The 20,289-nt window shown below is 38.8% G+C and overlaps 1 non-coding gene and 1 pseudogene across 1 annotated transcript; one reads left to right on the forward strand and one right to left on the reverse strand.

Moving 5' to 3' along the window:
- Window positions 1-5,117: 5,117 nt before the first annotated feature.
- Window positions 5,118-5,296, forward strand: LOC135027555 (U1 spliceosomal RNA; annotated as a pseudogene).
- Window positions 5,297-7,378: 2,082 nt separating this feature from the next.
- Window positions 7,379-7,541, reverse strand: LOC135027421 (U1 spliceosomal RNA). The gene has a single exon (XR_010223902.1). It is a non-coding gene; the product is annotated as a U1 spliceosomal RNA (small nuclear RNA).
- Window positions 7,542-20,289: the final 12,748 nt, after the last annotated feature.

A 20,289-nucleotide genomic window follows, 5' to 3' on the forward strand; every position in this document is an offset into this window, starting at 1 on the left:
AAACAGACTTCCACATGCGAAAGCAGCAAGGATGCAGTGGCGTTAATGTTTCCTGGTGTCAACCTGTATTATTTCAGTAGACATTGAAATGAGGATGCATCTTGCTGCCTTTCCAATGAAGCAAGTTTAATTCAGTAATAGGTGAAAAACCATTCCTACAAAGGTGTTAATCAGAGACTTGGCTTTGTGGACACTTTTCAGAGAGCAAATTTGTTAGCATAAACATAAAATCAGAAAATGAAGAGCTGTTTAAACAGCTACTGCCTGAGGGTCTCTTGACCTGGTGCAATACCTCTGTAGCTTTTTGTTGAGGCGGGACGCCATCATGTCTATCTGGAACAGTCCCCACCGACTTGCAATCTGTGCGAAGACTTCCTGATGGAGTCCCCACTCTCCTGGATGTAGGTCGTGTCTGCTGAGGAAGTCTGCTTCCCAGTTGTCCACTCCCGGAATGAACACTGCTGACAGTGCGCTTACATGATTCTCCACCCAGCGAAGAATTCTGGTGGCTTCCGCCATCGCCACTCTGCTCCTTGTGCCGCCTTGGCGGTTTACATGAACTACTGCGGTGACGTTGTCTGACTGGATCAGAACTGGTTGGTCGCGAAGTAAGGTCTCCGCTTGACATAGGGCGTTGTATATGGCCCTTAGCTCCAGGATGTTGATGTGAAGACAAGTCTCCTGACTTGACCAAAGACCTTGGAAATTTCTTCCCTGTGTGGCTGCTCCCCAACCTCGGAGGCTCGCGTTCGTGGTCACCAGGATCCAGTCCTGAATGCCGAACCTGCGGCCCTCTAGAAGGTGAGCACTCTGCAGCCACCACAGGAGAGATACCCTGGCCCTGGGGGACAGGGTGATCAACTGATGAATCTGTAGATGTGACCCGGACCACTTGTCCAGTAGGTCCCATTGCAAGATCCTCGCATGGAACCTGCCGAAGGGAATGGCCTCGTATGATGCCACCATCATTCCCAGGACTCGAGTGCAGTGATGCACTGACACCTGTTTTGGTTTCAATAGGTTCCTGACCAGAGTCATGAGTTCCTGGGCCTTTTCTATCGGAAGATAAACCCTTTTCTGGTCCGTATCCAGAATAATGCCCAAGCAAAGTCAGACGAGTCGTAGGAACCAACTGCGACTTCGGGATATTGAGAATCCAGCCGTTTTGCTGTAACACCTTCAATGAAAGTTATACGCTGTTCAGCAACTGCTCTCTTGATCTCGCTTTTATGAGGAGATCGTTCAAGTACGGGATAATTGTGACACCTTGCTTTCGCAGGAGCACCATAATTTCCGTCATTACCTTGGTGAAAATTCTCGGAGAAAATTCTGGAGAGACCAAACGGCAACGTCTGAAATTGGTAATGACAATACTGTACCGCAAATCTTAGGTACACCTGATGAGGTGGATAAATGAGTACATGAAGGTATGCATCCTTTATGTCCAGAGATATCATAAAATCCCCCCCTTCTAGGCTGGCGATGACCGCTCTTAGCGATTCCATCTTGAACTTGAACCTTTTCAAGTATAGGTTCAGGGATTTTAAATTTAATATGGGTCTGACCAAACCGTCCGGTTTTGGGACTACAAACAGGGTCGAATAATTTCCCTTTCCTTGTTGAAGCAGGGGAACCTTGACCACCACCTGTTGAAGATACAATTTGTGAATTGCATTTAACACTATCTCCCTTTCCTGGGGAGAAGATGGTAGGGCCGATTTGAAAAACCGGCGAGGAGGCACCTCTTCGAATTTCAGCTTGTAACCCTGAGAAACAATTTCTATTGCCTAGGGATCCACCTGCGAATGAACCCAGATGTGGCTGAAAACTCGAAGACGTGCCCCCAACTGGGCGGACTCCTTTAGCGGAGCCCCAGCGTCATGCGGTGGATTTTGTAGAGGCCGGGGAGGACTTCTGTTCCTGGGAACTAGCTGTGTTGTGCAGCTTCTTCCCTCTGCCCTTACCTCTGGCAAGAAAGGACGCACCTCGTACTTTCTTGTTTCTCTGTGATCGAAAGGACTGCATTTGATAATGTGGTGCTTTCTTAGGCTGTGAGGGAATATAAGGCAAAAAATTTGATTTACCAGCTGTAGCTGTGGAGACAAGGTCCGAGAGACCTTCCCCAAACAATTCCTCACCCCTGTAAGGTAAAACCTCCATATGCCTTTTTGAGTCGGCATCACCTGTCCATTGCCGGGTCCATAGGACTCGTCTAGCAGAAATCGACATAGCGTTTATTCTAGAACCCAGTAGACTAATGTCACTTTGAGCATCTCTCATATATAGGACAGCATCTTTTATATGCCCTATGGTCAATAACATAGCATCCTTATCTAGGGTCTCAATCTCTGCTGATAAGGTATCTGTCCATGCTGCCACCGCGCTACAACCTCGGCCGACGCAATTGCCGGTCTGAGTAAGGTACCAGAATGTGTGTAAATGGACTTTAGGGTAACCTCCTGCTTGCGGTCAGCAGGGTCCCTGATGGTAGCCGTATCCTGGGATGGCAGCGCTACCTTTTTGGATAAGCGTGTCAATGCTTTATCCACCCTAGGGGAGGATTCCCACCGTATCCTGTCCATTGGCGGGAAAGGATACGCCATAAGAATCCTTTTGGGAATCTGCAGCTTTTTGTCTGGAGATTCCCAAGCTTTTTCACATAATTCGTTCAACTCATGTGAGGGGGGAAAGGTTATCTCAGGTTTCTTTCCCTTATACATGTGTACCCTCGTGTCAGGGACAGGGGACTCTGTGATGTGCAAAACATCTTTTATTGCAATAATCATATATCGAATACATTTAGCCAATTTTGGTTGTAACTTTGCATCATCGTAGTCGACACTGGAGTCAGAATCCGTGTCGGTATCTGTGTCAACTATTTGGGATAGTGGGCACTTTTGAGACCCCGAAGGTCCCTGCGACATAGGGACAGGCATGGGTTGACTCCCTGACTGTTCCCTAGCTTCAGCTTTGTCTAATCTCTTGTGTAATAAGTTTACATTAGCACTTAAAACATTCCACATATCCATCCAGTCAGGTGTCGGCGTTGTCGATGGAGACACCACATTAATTTGCTCCTGCTCCTCTCTAGGAGAGCCTTCTACCTCAGACATGTCGACACACGTGTACCGACACACCATACACTCAGGGAATCCTCTTATCTGAGGACAGTTCCCCAACAAGGCCCTTTGGAGAGACAGAGAGAGAAAGTATGCCAGCACACACCCCAGCGCTATATGACCCAGGAAAAAAACACAATCATTTTATGTTTACCCAGTAGCGCTGTATTTCCATATATATATGCGCCTAATTATGTGCCCTCTCTTCTTTAAGACCCTCTTTCTACCATGGTATAAGCAGGGGAGAGTCCATGGAGCTTCCCCTCAGCGGTGCTGTGGAGAAAATGGCGCTGGTGAGTGCTGAGGGAGAAGCCCCACCCCCTCAGCGACGGGCTTCTGTCCCGCTCAAATATAGTAAAAAAATGGCGGGGGCTCTTATATATATATACAGTGCCTAGCTGCATATATATTTATTTTGCCAAAGAGAGGTCTATATTGCTGCCCAGGGCGTCCCCCCTGCGCCCTTCACCCTTACACTGACTGCCGTGTGTGAGGTGTATGGGAGCAATGGAGCACAGCTTTACTGCTGTGCGTTACCTCAGTGAAGATCATGAAGTCTTCCGCCGCCTCTGAAGTCTTCTTTTCTTCTCATACTCACCCGGCTTCTATCTTCCGGCTCTGCGACGGGGACGGCGGCGCGGCTCTGGGACGGACGGCGAGGGTGAGACCTGCGTACCGATCCCTCTGGAGCTAATGCTGTACAGTAGCCTAAGAAGCAGAGCCTATCAACTCACAGAAGTAGGTGTGCATCTCTTCCCTCCGCCCCTCGATGCAGGGAGTCTGTTGCCAGCAGGCTCCCTGAAAATAAAAAAATCTAACAAATATACTTTCTGTCAGGAAACTCAGGAGAGCTCCCTGAAAAGCACCCAGTCTCCTCTGGGCACAGTAGTAAACTGAGGTCTGGAGGAGGGGCATAGAGGGAGGAGCCAGTGCACACCCAGATCTAAAGTCTTTCTTAAAGTGCCCATGTCTCCTGCGGAGCCCGTCTATCCCCCATGGTCCTTACGGAGTCCCCAGCATCCTCTAGGACGTAAGAGAAAAATTATGCTGGCAGAAAAATCCAATTGAGTGATTAAACAGCTCCAGAGCTGCTCTGTAAGGCAAGTAAAAGGGTGTGGGCCCTGCAGCACTACCTGTAGTTTGCATTGTGCATTGGAAGCCTAGTTTGCTGTCTGTTTCCACTTCTTTTTTCTTGAGCCCCTCCCGTCTATACCCTTGTGCACTATCCTGACTTCTCCTCCCGTCTGCTTACTTTGTGCCTTCCAATGCACAATGCAAACTACAGGTAGTGCTGCAGGGCCCACACCCTTTTACTTGCCTTACAGAGCAGCTCTTGAGCTGTTACAGTGCCCAGCTGCTGCAAGAAATCAGCGTGAATGCTTCAGGTGCTGGGGCATGGCCAACATGAGCCCCACACCGAAGGAGGGTGGGGGTGTTTAATGCGAACTAGGGGTCTCGCACAATGCGAACTACAGGTAGTGCTGCAGGGCCCACACCCTTTTACTTGCATTACAGAGCAGCTCTGGAGCTGTTACAGTGCCCAGCTGCTGCAAGAAATCAGCTTGAATCCTTCAGGGGCTGGGGCATAGCCAACATGAGCCCCACACCGACGGAGGGTGGAGGTGTTTAATGCGAACTAGGGGTCATCCAAGTGCAGCAAAAGGCCGCCATGCCCTGCACGCCCCTTTTCTCTTTTCATATGCAGACGAGGGTTGAAGCCAACTTTGACCCACTGCTTGGATGACATCGCCATATGCAAATCCATCTGCTGCAGGCCTTCCCCCAGGAATGCTTGCACTAGTTGTTGCATTTGGTTTGTTGTTTGGGGGTGCTTCAGTATTAGGCAGCCTTCTGCCCTCCCATGTTCATCTGAAAATATGTGTTCTCCCTGCAGTTGTTGTCCCCAGATGAGAGTTCCCTTGTGCTGCCTCAGTTGAATCTCCTTTACTTGACAGAGATGTGCCTGAGCAGCGGCCCTCCCCAGCCCTATCCCAAATCATACTTATTTTGCATAGGAGATACCATGGTCATGAAGACTGTTCTCCCAGGGTGCGGTTCATTCATTGCATTCTGGGTATGCTGACCCCTGTGATTTCCCCAAATGTGGGAAACTCGACTGCATTATTTAATGCGAACTAGGGGTCATCCAAGCACCGCAAAAGGCCGCCATGCCCTGCATACCCCTTTTCTCTTTTCATAAGCAGACGAGGTTTGAAGCCAACCTTGACCCACTGCTTGGATGACATCACTTGCTGCCTTTCCAATGAAGCAAGTTTAATTTAATAATAGGTGAAAAACCATCCCTACAAAGGTGTTAATCAGATACTTGGCTTTGTGGACACTTTTCAGAGCACAAATTTGTTAGCATAAAAATAAAGCCAGAAAATGAAGAGCTGTTTAATCACTCAATTGGATTTTTCTGCCAGCATATTTCTTTTTCTCTGCAACCCACTGCTAAATTGTGCTTTGTGGCTGTTTTTTTTATAAAATCACTTAATCAAATCTAACTCTGATTACATCAGAGAAGGCCAGGTACCCTACACCATAAGAGGTGGTTTGAAATTTTTACTTGTCTACTTAAAGATCACCAAAATCTGATAACAAGGTCAATTACGTCCCTAGGTGGGATTGAACCACCAACCTTTTGGTTAACAACTGAACACGCTAACTGTTTGTGCCTCAGAGACACTTTGCGAAAGTACATACTGACAAAGGCTAATAAGCATTCATCTAGAACGTTTCCTAGAAAAACTTTAAAAAGTCAATAATCTGGAGAGTTTTTGTAAGATGTTTCTTCCATCAACCAATGAAGAAACACATTGGTACTTTCCCATGATGAGTGAGTGCTTCAGGATCTCTTGCACTTACATGTGCAGCAGAGTACTGTAATGGAAGCATGCTGGGTCCATAACCCAGAGGTAGGCAGATTGAAACTATCCTCTGCTATATGCATTGTTTTTTGTTAATTAAAGTAATCCAAAACTGGGATTGATATTTTTGCTCTTTTATTTTTACTTAAAGTACAATAACTTTTACCATTTTAATTTGTTTTAATAGTATATTGACAGTATTGTTTTCTTTCAAAAATCCACTTAATTTTCTTTACCCTATTATTAAAATGGTAATTGACAAAAACAAACTACATTGTCACCAGAAGAGCAGTACAAAATATACAAGTGATATATTAAAATCATCTTTCCAGCTTTAATTTCAATGATGCCTTGGTGCAACAATTTTGTGAGAAACATCTTCACCCATAAAGAAAGATTTTCTTAATTCCTTACCTGTGTGCTGATTAGATATCACCTTGTTTTCACATTAAACAGACTTCCCCATGAGGAAGCAGCAAGGATGCAGTGACGTTTATGTTTCCTGGTGTCAACCTGTATTATTTCAGTAGACATTCAAATGAGGATGCATCTTGCTGCCTTTCCAATGAAGCAAGTTTAATTCAGTAATAGGTGAAAAACCATTCCTACTAAAGGTGTTAATCAGAGACTTGGCTTTGTGGACACTTTTCAGAGAGCAAATTTGTTAGCATAAACATAAAATCAGAAAATGAAGAGCTGTTTAATCACTCAATTGGACTTTTCTGCCAGCATAATTTTTTTTCTCTGCAACCCACTGCTAAATTGTGCTTCCTAGCTGTTTTTATAAAATCACTTAATCAAATCTAACTCTGATTACATCAGAGAAGGCCGGGTACCCTACACCATAAGAGGGGGTTTGAAATTTTGACTTGTCTACTTAAAGATCACCAAAATCTGATAACAAGGTCAATTACGTCCCTGGGTGGGATTGAATCACCAACCTTTAGGTTAATAGCCATACACACTAACTGATTGCGCCACAGCGACACTTTGCGAAAGTACATACTGACAAAGGCTAATAAGCATTCATCTAGAACGTTTCCTAGAAAAACTTTAAAAAGTCAATAATCTGGAGAATTTTTGTAAGAAACACATTGGTACTTTCCCATGATGAGTGAGTGCTTCAGGATCTCTTGCACTTACATGGGCTATTAACCAAAAGGTTCCCACCCAGTGATGTAATTGACCTTGTGATCAGATTTTGGTGATCTTTAAGTAGACAAGTCAAAATTTCAAACCCCCTCTTATGGTGTAGGGTACCTGGCCTTCTCTGACGTAATCAGAGTTAGATTTAATTAAGGTGCGCAAGGGCATAGAAGGGAGCGGTTTAAGAAAAGAGAAGTGGAAACAGACAGCAAACTAGGCTGGAGAGAGACCTGAGACAAAGAGATCTGAATTATACGAGAGCCGACCAGGGGAAACACAAATTATGCAGTCAAGTTTCCCACATTTGGGGAAATCGCAGGAGCAGCACACCCAGAGTGCAATGGGTGAGCCTTGCCCTGGGAGAAGCACCTTCATGATCATAGTATCTCACCTGGCAGGTAAGTAGGAGTTGGGCTAGTGCTGGGGAGGGTCGCTGCTCGGGTACGCCCCTGTCAAGTGAAGGAGATCCAACTGAGGCAGCACAAGGGAACTCTCGAAAGAAGAACAAGGCTAGAGGAAGATCTGAGACAAAGAAATCTGACTTTTACCAGAGCTGACCAGAGGAAAGCACAAACACAGTCCCCCACTACCACCAGGAAACATTAACGCCACTGCATCCTTGCTGCTTTCTCATGTGGAAGTCTATTTAATGTGAAAACAAGGTGATATCTAATTAGCACACAGAAAAGAAAATTAAGTGAATTTTTGAAAGAAAACAATACTGTCAATATACTATTAAAACAAATTAAAATGGTAAAAGTTATTGTACTTTAAGTAAAAATAAAAGAGCAAAAATGTCAATCCCAGTTTTGGATTACTTTAATTAACAAAAAAAATGCATATAGCAGAGGATAGTTTCAATCTGCCTACCTCTGGGTTATGGACCCAGCATGCTTCCATTACAGTACTCTGCTGCACATGTAAGTGCAAGAGATCCTGAAGCACTCACTCATCATGGGAAAGTACCAATGTGTTTCTTCATTGGTTGATGGAAGAAACATCTTACAAAAACTCTCCAGATTATTGACTTTTTAAAGTTTTTCTAGGAAACGTTCTAGATGAATGCTTATTAGCCTTTGTCAGTATGTACGTTTGTAAAGTGTCTCTGTGGCGCAATCTGTTAGTGTGTTTGGTTATTAATCAAAGGGTTGGTGGTTCAATCCCACCCAGGGATGTAATTGACCTTGTTATCAGATTTTGGTGATCTTTAAGTAGACAAGTCAAAATTTCAAACCCCCTTCTTATGGTGTAGGGTACCTGGCCTACTCTGATGTAATCAGAGTTAGATTTGAATAAGTGATTTTATAAAAAAAACAGCTAGGAAGCACAATTTAGCAGTGGGTTGCAGAGAAAAAGAAATATGCTGGCAGAAAAATCCAATTGAGTGATTAAACAGCTCTTCATTTTCTGGCTTTATTTTTATGCTAACGAATTTGTTCTCTGAAAAGTGTCCACAAAGCCAAGTATCTGATTAACATATTTGTAGGGATGGTTTTTCACCTATTACTAAATTAAACTTGCTTCATTGGAAAGGCAGCAAGATGCATCCTCATTTCAATATCTACTGAAATAATACAGGTTGACACCAGGAAACATTAACGCCACTGCATCCTTGCTGCTTTCTCATGTGGAAGTCTGTTTAATGTGAAAACAAGGTGATATCTAATTAGCACACAGGTAAGGAATTAAGAAAATCTTTATTTAAGGGTGAAGATGTTTCTCACAAAATCGTTGCCCCAATGCATCATTGAAATTCAAGCTGGAAAGATGATTTTAATATATCACTTGTACATTTTGTATTGCTCTTCTGGTGACAATGTAGTTTGTTTTTGTCAATTACCATTTTAATAATCGGGTAAAGAAAATTAATTGGATTTTTGAAAGAAAACAATACTGTCAATATACTATTAAAACAAATTAAAATGGTAAAAGTTATTGTACTTTAAGTAAAAATAAAAGCTAAAATATCAATCCCAGTTTTGGATTACTTTAATGAACAAAAAAAAAATGCATATAGCAAAGGATAGTTTCAATCTGCCTACCTCTGGGTTATGGGCCCAGCATGCTTCCATTGCAGTACTCTGCTGCACATGTAAGTGCAAGAGATCCTGAAGCACTCACTCATCATGCGAAAGTACCAATGTGTTTCTTCATTGGTTGCTGGAAGAAACATCTTACAAAAACTCTCCAGATTATTGACTTTTTAAAGTTTTTCTAGGAAACGTTCTAGATGAATGCTTATTAGTCTTTGTCAGTATGTACTTTTCGCAAAGTGTCTCTGTGGCGCAATCGGTTAGTGTGTTCAGCTATTAATCAAAAGGTTGGTGGTTCAATCCCATCCAGGGACGTAATTGACCTTGTGATCAGATTTTGGTAATATTTAAGTAGGCAAGTCAAAATTGCAAACCCCCTCTTATGGTGTAGGGTACCTGGCCTTCTCTGATGTAATCAGAGTTAGATTTCATTAAGTGATTTTATAAAAAAACAGCTAGGAAGCACAATTTAGCAGTGGGTTGCAGAGAAAAAGAAAAATGCTGGCAGAAAAATCCAATTGAGTGATTAAACAGCTCTTCATTTTCTGGCTTTATTTTTATGATAACAAATTTGTTCTCTGAAAAGTGTCCACAAAGCCAAGTATCTGATTAACATCTTTGTAGGGATGGTTTTTCACCTATTACTAAATTAAACTTGCTTCATTGGAAAGGCAGCAAGATGCATCCTCATTTCAATATCTACGGAAATAATACAGGTTGACACCAGGAAACATTAACGCCACTGCATCTTTGCTGTTTTCTCATGTGGAAGTCTGTTTAATGTGAAAACAAGGTGATATCTAATTAGCACACAGGTAAGGAATTAAGAACATCTTTATTTAAGGGTGAAGATGTTTCTCACAAAATCGTTGCCCCAATGCATCATTGAAATTCAAGCTGGAAAGATGATTTTAATATATCACTTGTACATTTTGTATTGCTCTTCTGGTGACAATGTAGTTTGTTTTTGTCAATTACCATTTTAATAATCGGGTAAAGAAAATTAATAGGATTTTTGAAAGAAAACAATACTGTCAATATACTATTAAAACAAATTAACATGGTAAAAGTTATTGTACTTTAAGTAAAAATAAAAGAGCAAAAATATCAATCCCAGTTTTGGATTACTTTAATTAACAAAAAAAATGCATATAGCAGAGGATAGTTTCAATCTGCCTACCTCTGGGTTATGGACCCAGCATGCTTCCCTTACAGTACTCTGCTGCACATGTAAGTGCAAGAGATCCTGAAGCACTCACTCATCATGGGAAAGTACCAATGTGTTTCTTCATTGGTTGATGGAAGAAACATCTTACAAAAACTCTCCACATTATTGACTTTTTAAAATGTTTCTAGGAATCGTTCTAGATGAATGCTTATTAGCCTTTGTCAGTATGTTCTTTTGCAAAGTGTCGCTGTGGCGCAATCAGTTAGTGTGTAAGGCTATTAACCAAAAGGTTGGTGATTCAATCCCACCAAGGGACTTAATTGACCTTGTTATCAGATTTTGGTGATCTTTAAGTAGACAAGTCAAAATTTCAAACCCCCTGTTATGGTGTAGGGTACCTGGCCTTCTCTAATGTAATCAGAGTTAGATTTGATTCAGTGATTTTATAAAAACAGCTAGGAAGAACAACTTAGCAGTGGGTTGCAGAGAAAAAGAAATATGCTGGCAGAAAAATCCAATTGAGTGATTAAACAGCTCTTCATTTTCTGGCTTTATTTTTATACTAACAAATTTGTTCTCTGAAAAGTGTCCACAAAGCCAAGTCTCTGATTAACACCTTTGTAGGGATGGTTTTTCACCTATTACTAAATTAAACTTGCTTCATTGGAAAGGCAGCAAGATGCATCTTCATTTCAATGTCTACTGAAATAATACAGGTTGACACCAGGAAACATTAACGCCACTGCATCCTTGCTGCTTTCGCATGTGGAAGTCTGTTTAATATGAAAACAAGGTGATATCTAATTAGCACACAGGTAAGGAATTAAGAAAATCTTTATTTAAGGGTGAAGATGTTTCTCACAAAATCGTTGCCCCAATGCATCATTGAAATTCAAGCTGGAAAGATGATTTTAATATATCACTTGTACATTTTGTATTGCTCTTCTGGTGACAATGTAGTTTGTTTTTGTCAATTACCATTTTAATAATCGGGTAAAGAAAATTAAGTGGATTTTTGAAAGAAAACAATACTGTCAATATACTATTAAAACAAATTAAAATGGTAAAAGTTATTGTACTTTAAGTAAAAATAAAAGAGCAAAAATATCAATCCCAGTTTTGGATTACTTTAATTAACAAAAAAAAATGCATATAGCAGAGGATAGTTTCAATCTGCCTACCTCTGGGTTATGGACCCAGCATGCTTCCATTACAGTACTCTGCTGCACATGTAAGTGCAAGAGGTCCTGAAGCACTCACTTATCATGGGAAAGTACCAATGTGTTTCTTCATTGGTTGATGGAAGAAACATCTTACAAAAACTCTCCACATTATTGACTTTTTAAAATGTTTCTAGGAATCGTTCTAGATGAATGCTTATTAGCCTTTGTCAGTATGTACTTTTGCAAAGTGTAGCTGTGGCGCAATCAGTTAGTGTGTAAGGCTATTAACCAAAAGGTTGGTTGTTCAATCCCACCCAGGGACTTAATTGACCTTGTTATCAGATTTTGGTGATCTTTAAGTAGACAAGTCAAAATTTCAAACCCCCTGTTATGGTGTAGGGTACCTGGCCTTCTCTGATGTAATCAGAGTTAGATTTGATTCAGTGATTTTATAAAAACAGCTAGGAAGCACAATTTGGCAGTGGGTTGCAGAGAAAAAGAAATATGCTGGCAGAAAAATCCAATTGAGTGATTAAACAGCTCTTCATTTTCTGGCTTTATTTTTATGCTAACTAATTTGTTCTCTGAAAAGTGTCCACAAAGCCAAGTATCTGATTAACATATTTGTAGGGATGGTTTTTCACCTATTACTAAATTAAACTTGCTTCATTGGAAAGGCAGCAAGATGCATCCTCATTTCAATATCTACTGAAATAATACAGGTTGACACCAGGAAACATTAACGCCACTGCATCCTTGCTGCTTTCTCATGTGGAAGTCTGTTTAATGTGAAAACAAGGTGATATCTAATTAGCACACAGGTAAGGAATTAAGAAAATCTTTATTTAAGGGTGAAGATGTTTCTCACAAAATCGTTGCCCCAATGCATCATTGAAATTCAAGCTGGAAAGATGATTTTAATATATCACTTGTACATTTTGTATTGCTCTTCTGGTGACAATGTAGTTTGTTTTTGTCAATTACCATTTTAATAATCGGGTAAAGAAAATTAATAGGATTTTTGAAAGAAAACAATACTGTCAATATACTATTAAAACAAATTAAAATGGTAAAAGTTATTGTACTTTAAGTAAAAATAAAAGAGCAAAAATATCAATCCCAGTTTTGGATTACTTTAATTAACAAAAAAAATGCATATAGCAGAGGATAGTTTCAATCTGCCTACCTCTGGGTTATGGACCCAGCATGCTTCCCTTACAGTACTCTGCTGCACATGTAAGTGCAAGAGATCCTGAAGCACTCACTCATCATGGGAAAGTACCAATGTGTTTCTTCATTGGTTGATGGAAGAAACATCTTACAAAAACTCTCCACATTATTGACTTTTTAAAATGTTTCTAGGAATCGTTCTAGATGAATGCTTATTAGCCTTTGTCAGTATGTTCTTTTGCAAAGTGTCGCTGTGGCGCAATCAGTTAGTGTGTAAGGCTATTAACCAAAAGGTTGGTGATTCAATCCCACCAAGGGACTTAATTGACCTTGTTATCAGATTTTGGTGATCTTTAAGTAGACAAGTCAAAATTTCAAACCCCCTGTTATGGTGTAGGGTACCTGGCCTTCTCTAATGTAATCAGAGTTAGATTTGATTCAGTGATTTTATAAAAACAGCTAGGAAGAACAACTTAGCAGTGGGTTGCAGAGAAAAAGAAATATGCTGGCAGAAAAATCCAATTGAGTGATTAAACAGCTCTTCATTTTCTGGCTTTATTTTTATACTAACAAATTTGTTCTCTGAAAAGTGTCCACAAAGCCAAGTCTCTGATTAACACCTTTGTAGGGATGGTTTTTCACCTATTACTAAATTAAACTTGCTTCATTGGAAAGGCAGCAAGATGCATCTTCATTTCAATGTCTACTGAAATAATACAGGTTGACACCAGGAAACATTAACGCCACTGCATCCTTGCTGCTTTCGCATGTGGAAGTCTGTTTAATATGAAAACAAGGTGATATCTAATTAGCACACAGGTAAGGAATTAAGAAAATCTTTATTTAAGGGTGAAGATGTTTCTCACAAAATCGTTGCCCCAATGCATCATTGAAATTCAAGCTGGAAAGATGATTTTAATATATCACTTGTACATTTTGTATTGCTCTTCTGGTGACAATGTAGTTTGTTTTTGTCAATTACCATTTTAATAATCGGGTAAAGAAAATTAAGTGGATTTTTGAAAGAAAACAATACTGTCAATATACTATTAAAACAAATTAAAATGGTAAAAGTTATTGTACTTTAAGTAAAAATAAAAGAGCAAAAATATCAATCCCAGTTTTGGATTACTTTAATTAACAAAAAAAAATGCATATAGCAGAGGATAGTTTCAATCTGCCTACCTCTGGGTTATGGACCCAGCATGCTTCCATTACAGTACTCTGCTGCACATGTAAGTGCAAGAGGTCCTGAAGCACTCACTTATCATGGGAAAGTACCAATGTGTTTCTTCATTGGTTGATGGAAGAAACATCTTACAAAAACTCTCCACATTATTGACTTTTTAAAATGTTTCTAGGAATCGTTCTAGATGAATGCTTATTAGCCTTTGTCAGTATGTACTTTTGCAAAGTGTAGCTGTGGCGCAATCAGTTAGTGTGTAAGGCTATTAACCAAAAGGTTGGTTGTTCAATCCCACCCAGGGACTTAATTGACCTTGTTATCAGATTTTGGTGATCTTTAAGTAGACAAGTCAAAATTTCAAACCCCCTGTTATGGTGTAGGGTACCTGGCCTTCTCTGATGTAATCAGAGTTAGATTTGATTCAGTGATTTTATAAAAACAGCTAGGAAGCACAATTTGGCAGTGGGTTGCAGAGAAAAAGAAATATGCTGGCAGAAAAATCCAATTGAGTGATTAAACAGCTCTTCATTTTCTGGCTTTATTTTTATGCTAACTAATTTGTTCTCTGAAAAGTGTCCACAAAGCCAAGTATCTGATTAACATATTTGTAGGGATGGTTTTTCACCTATTACTAAATTAAACTTGCTTCATTGGAAAGGCAGCAAGATGCATCCTCATTTCAATATCTACTGAAATAATACAGGTTGACACCAGGAAACATTAACGCCACTGCATCCTTGCTGCTTTCTCATGTGGAAGTCTGTTTAATGTGAAAACAAGGTGATATCTAATTAGCACACAGGTAAGGAATTAAGAAAATCTTTATTTAAGGGTGAAGATGTTTCTCACAAAATCGTTGCCCCAATGCATCATTGAAATTCAAGCTGGAAAGATGATTTTAATATATCACTTGTACATTTTGTATTGCTCTTATGGTGACAATGTAGTTTGTTTTTGTCAATTACCATTTTAATAATAGGGTAAAGAAAATTAAGTGGATTTTTGAAAGAAAACAATACTGTCAATATACTATTAAAACAAATTAAAATGGTAAAAGTTATTGTACTTTAAGTAAAAATAAAAGCTAAAATATCAATCCCAGTTTTGGATTACTTTAATGAACAAAAAAAAAAATTCATATAGCAAAGGATAGTTTCAATCTGCCTACCTCTGGGTTATGGGCCCAGCATGCTTCCATTGCAGTACTCTGCTGCACATGTAAGTGCAAGAGATCCTGAAGCACTCACTCATCATGCGAAAGTACCAATGTGTTTCTTCATTGGTTGCTGGAAGAAACATCTTACAAAAACTCTCCAGATTATTGACTTTTTAAAGTTTTTCTAGGAAACGTTCTAGATGAATGCTTATTAGTCTTTGTCAGTATGTGCTTTTTGCAAAGTGTCTCTGTGGCGCAATCGGTTAGTGTGTTCAGCTATTTATCAAAAGGTTGGTGGTTCAATCCCACCCAGGGACGTAATTGACCTTGTGATTAGATTTTGGTGATATTTAAGTAGACAATTCAAAATTGCAAACCCCCTCTTATGGTATAGGGTACCTGGCCTTCTCTGATGTAATCAGAGTTAGATTTGATTAAGTGATTTTATAAAAAAACAGCTAGGAAGCACAATTTAGCAGTGGGTTGCAGAGAAAAAGAAAAATGCTGGCAGAAAAATCCAATTGAGTGATTAAACAGCTCTTCATTTTCTGGCTTTATTTTTATGATTACAAATTTGTTCTCTGAAAAGTGTCCACAAAGCCAAGTATCTGATTAACATCTTTGTAGGGATGGTTTTTCACCTATTACTAAATTAAACTTGCTTCATTGGAAAGGCAGCAAGATGCATCCTCATTTCAATATCTACGGAAATAATACAGGTTGACACCAGGAAACATTAACGCCACTGCATATTTGCTGTTTTCGCATGTGAAAGTCTGTTTAATGTGAAAACAAGGTGATATCTAATTAGCACACAGGTAAGGAATTAAGAAAATCTTTATTTAAGGGTGAAGGTGTTTCTCACAAAATCGTTGCCCCAATGCATCATTGAAATTCAAGCTGGAAAGATGATTTTAATATATCACTTGTACATTTTGTATTGCTCTTCTGGTGACAATGTAGTTTGTTTTTGTCAATTACCATTTTAATAATAGGGTAAAGAAAATTAAGTGGATTTTTGAAAGAAAACAATACTGTCAATATACTATTAAAACAAATTAAAATGGTAAAAGTTATTGTACTTTAAGTAAAAATAAAAGAGCAAAAATATCAATCCCAGTTTTGGATTACTTTAATTAACAAAAAAAAATGCATATAGCAGAGGATAGTTTCAATCTGCCTACCTCTGGGTTATGGGCCCAGCATTTTTCCATTGCAGTACTCTGCTGCACATGTAAGTGCAAGAGATCCTGAAGCACTCACTCATCATGGGAAAGTACCAATGTGTTTCTTCGTTGGTTGATGGAAGAAACATCTTACAAAAACTCTCCAGATTATTGACTTTTTAAAGTTTTTCTAGGAAACGTTCTAGATGAATGCTTATTAGCCTTTGTCAGTATGTACGTTTGTAAAGTGTCTCTGTGGCGCAATCTGTTAGTGTGTTTGGTTATTAATCAAAGAGTTGGTGGTTCAATCCCACCCAGGGATGTAATTGACCTTGTTATCAGATTTTGGTGATCTTTAAGTAGACAAGTCAAAATTTCAAACCCCCTTCTTATGGTGTAGGGTACCTGGCCTACTCTGATGTAATCAGAGTTAGATTTGAATAAGTGATTTTATAAAAAAAACAGCTAGGAAGCACAATTTAGCAGTGGGTTGCAGAGAAAAAGAAATATGCTGGCAGAAAAATCCAATTGAGTGATTAAACAGCTCTTCATTTTCTGGCTTTATTTTTATGCTAACGAATTTGTTCTCTGAAAAGTGTCCACAAAGCCAAGTATCTGATTAACATATTTGTAGGGATGGTTTTTCACCTATTACTAAATTAAACTTGCTTCATTGGAAAGGCAGCAAGATGCATCCTCATTTCAATATCTACTGAAATAATACAGGTTGACACCAGGAAACATTAACGCCACTGCATCCTTGCTGCTTTCTCATGTGGAAGTCTGTTTAATGTGAAAACAAGGTGATATCTAATTAGCACACAGGTAAGGAATTAAGAAAATCTTTATTTAAGGGTGAAGATGTTTCTCACAAAATCGTTGCCCCAATGCATCATTGAAATTCAAGCTGGAAAGATGATTTTAATATATCACTTGTACATTTTGTATTGCTCTTCTGGTGACAATGTAGTTTGTTTTTGTCAATTACCATTTTAATAATCGGGTAAAGAAAATTAATTGGATTTTTGAAAGAAAACAATACTGTCAATATACTATTAAAACAAATTAAAATGGTAAAAGTTATTGTACTTTAAGTAAAAATAAAAGCTAAAATATCAATCCCAGTTTTGGATTACTTTAATGAACAAAAAAAAAATGCATATAGCAAAGGATAGTTTCAATCTGCCTACCTCTGGGTTATGGGCCCAGCATGCTTCCATTGCAGTACTCTGCTGCACATGTAAGTGCAAGAGATCCTGAAGCACTCACTCATCATGCGAAAGTACCAATGTGTTTCTTCATTGGTTGCTGGAAGAAACATCTTACAAAAACTCTCCAGATTATTGACTTTTTAAAGTTTTTCTAGGAAACGTTCTAGATGAATGCTTATTAGTCTTTGTCAGTATGGATTTTTCGCAAAGTGTCTCTGTGGCGCAATCGGTTAGTGTGTTCAGCTATTGATCAAAAGGTTGGTGGTTCAATCCCATCCAGGGACGTAATTGACCTTGTGATCAGATTTTGGTAATATTTAAGTAGACAAGTCAAAATTGCAAACCCCCTCTTATGGTGTAGGGTACCTGGCCTTCTCTGATGTAATCAGAGTTGGATTTCATTAAGTGATTTTATAAAAAAACAGCTAGGAAGCACAATTTAGCAGTGGGTTGCAGAGAAAAAGAAAAATGCTGGCAGAAAAATCCAATTGAGTGATTAAACAGCTCTTCATTTTCTGGCTTTATTTTAATGATAACAAATTTGTTCTCTGAAAAGTGTCCACAAAGCCAAGTATCTGATTAACATCTTTGTAGGGATGGTTTTTCACCTATTACTAAATTAAACTTGCTTCATTGGAAAGGCAGCAAGATGCATCCTCATTTCAATATCTACGGAAATAATACAGGTTGACACCAGGAAACATTAACGCCACTGCATCTTTGCTGTTTTCTCATGTGGAAGTCTGTTTAATGTGAAAACAAGGTGATATCTAATTAGCACACAGGTAAGGAATTAAGAACATCTTTATTTAAGGGTGAAGATGTTTCTCACAAAATCGTTGCCCCAATGCATCATTGAAATTCAAGCTGGAAAGATGATTTTAATATATCACTTGTACATTTTGTATTGCTCTTCTGGTGACAATGTAGTTTGTTTTTGTCAATTACCATTTTAATAATCGGGTAAAGAAAATTAATAGGATTTTTGAAAGAAAACAATACTGTCAATATACTATTAAAACAAATTAAAATGGTAAAAGTTATTGTACTTTAAGTAAAAATAAAAGAGCAAAAATATCAATCCCAGTTTTGGATTACTTTAATTAACAAAAAAAATGCATATAGCAGAGGATAGTTTCAATCTGCCTACCTCTGGGTTATGGACCCAGCATGCTTCCATTACAGTACTCTGCTGCACATGTAAGTGCAAGAGATCCTGAAGCACTCACTCATCATGGGAAAGTACCAATGTGTTTCTTCATTGGTTGATGGAAGAAACATCTTACAAAAACTCTCCACATTATTGACTTTTTAAAATGTTTCTAGGAATCGTTCTAGATGAATGCTTATTAGCCTTTGTCAGTATGTTCTTTTGCAAAGTGTCGCTGTGGCGCAATCAGTTACTGTGTAAGGCTATTAACCAAAAGGTTGGTGGTTCAATCCCACCAAGGGACTTAATTGACCTTGTTATCAGATTTTGGTGATCTTTAAGTAGACAAGTCAAAATTTCAAACCCCCTGTTATGGTGTAGGGTACCTGGCCTTCTCTAATGTAATCAGAGTTAGATTTGATTCAGTGATTTTATAAAAACAGCTAGGAAGAACAATTTAGCAGTGGGTTGCAGAGAAAAAGAAATATGCTGGCAGAAAAATCCAATTGAGTGATTAAACAGCTCTTCATTTTCTGGCTTTATTTTTATACTAACAAATTTGTTCTCTGAAAAGTGTCCACAAAGCCAAGTCTCTGATTAACACCTTTGTAGGGATGGTTTTTCACCTATTACTAAATTAAACTTGCTTCATTGGAAAGGCAGCAAGATGCATCTTCATTTCAATGTCTACTGAAATAATACAGGTTGACACCAGGAAACATTAACGCCACTGCATCCTTGCTGCTTTCGCATGTGGAAGTCTGTTTAATATGAAAACAAGGTGATATCTAATTAGCACACAGGTAAGGAATTAAGAAAATCTTTATTTAAGGGTGAAGATGTTTCTCACAAAATCGTTGCCCCAATGCATCATTGAAATTCAAGCTGGAAAGATGATTTTAATATATCACTTGTACATTTTGTATTGCTCTTCTGGTGACAATGTAGTTTGTTTTTGTCAATTACCATTTTAATAATCGGGTAAAGAAAATTAAGTGGATTTTTGAAAGAAAACAATACTGTCAATATACTATTAAAACAAATTAAAATGGTAAAAGTTATTGTACTTTAAGTAAAAATAAAAGAGCAAAAATATCAATCCCAGTTTTGGATTACTTTAATTAACAAAAAAAAAATGCATATAGCAGAGGATAGTTTCAATCTGCCTACCTCTGGGTTATGGACCCAGCATGCTTCCATTACAGTACTCTGCTGCACATGTAAGTGCAAGAGGTCCTGAAGCACTCACTTATCATGGGAAAGTACCAATGTGTTTCTTCATTGGTTGATGGAAGAAACATCTTACAAAAACTCTCCACATTATTGACTTTTTAAAATGTTTCTAGGAATCGTTCTAGATGAATGCTTATTAGTCTTTGTCAGTATGTGCTTTTTGCAAAGTGTCTCTGTGGCGCAATCGGTTAGTGTGTTCAGCTATTTATCAAAAGGTTGGTGGTTCAATCCCACCCAGGGACGTAATTGACCTTGTGATCAGATTTTGGTGATATTTAAGTAGACAAGTCAAAATTGCAAACCCCCTCTTATGGTATAGGGTACCTGGCCTTCTCTGATGTAATCAGAGTTAGATTTGATTAAGTGATTTTATAAAAAAACAGCTAGGAAGCACAATTTAGCAGTGGGTTGCAGAGAAAAAGAAAAATGCTGGCAGAAAAATCCAATTGAGTGATTAAACAGCTCTTCATTTTCTGGCTTTATTTTTATGATTACAAATTTGTTCTCTGAAAAGTGTC

The sequence above is a fragment of the Pseudophryne corroboree genome, unplaced genomic scaffold (assembly GCF_028390025.1).
Source record: "Pseudophryne corroboree isolate aPseCor3 unplaced genomic scaffold, aPseCor3.hap2 scaffold_464, whole genome shotgun sequence".
NCBI classification, from domain to species: Eukaryota; Metazoa; Chordata; class Amphibia; order Anura; family Myobatrachidae; genus Pseudophryne; species Pseudophryne corroboree.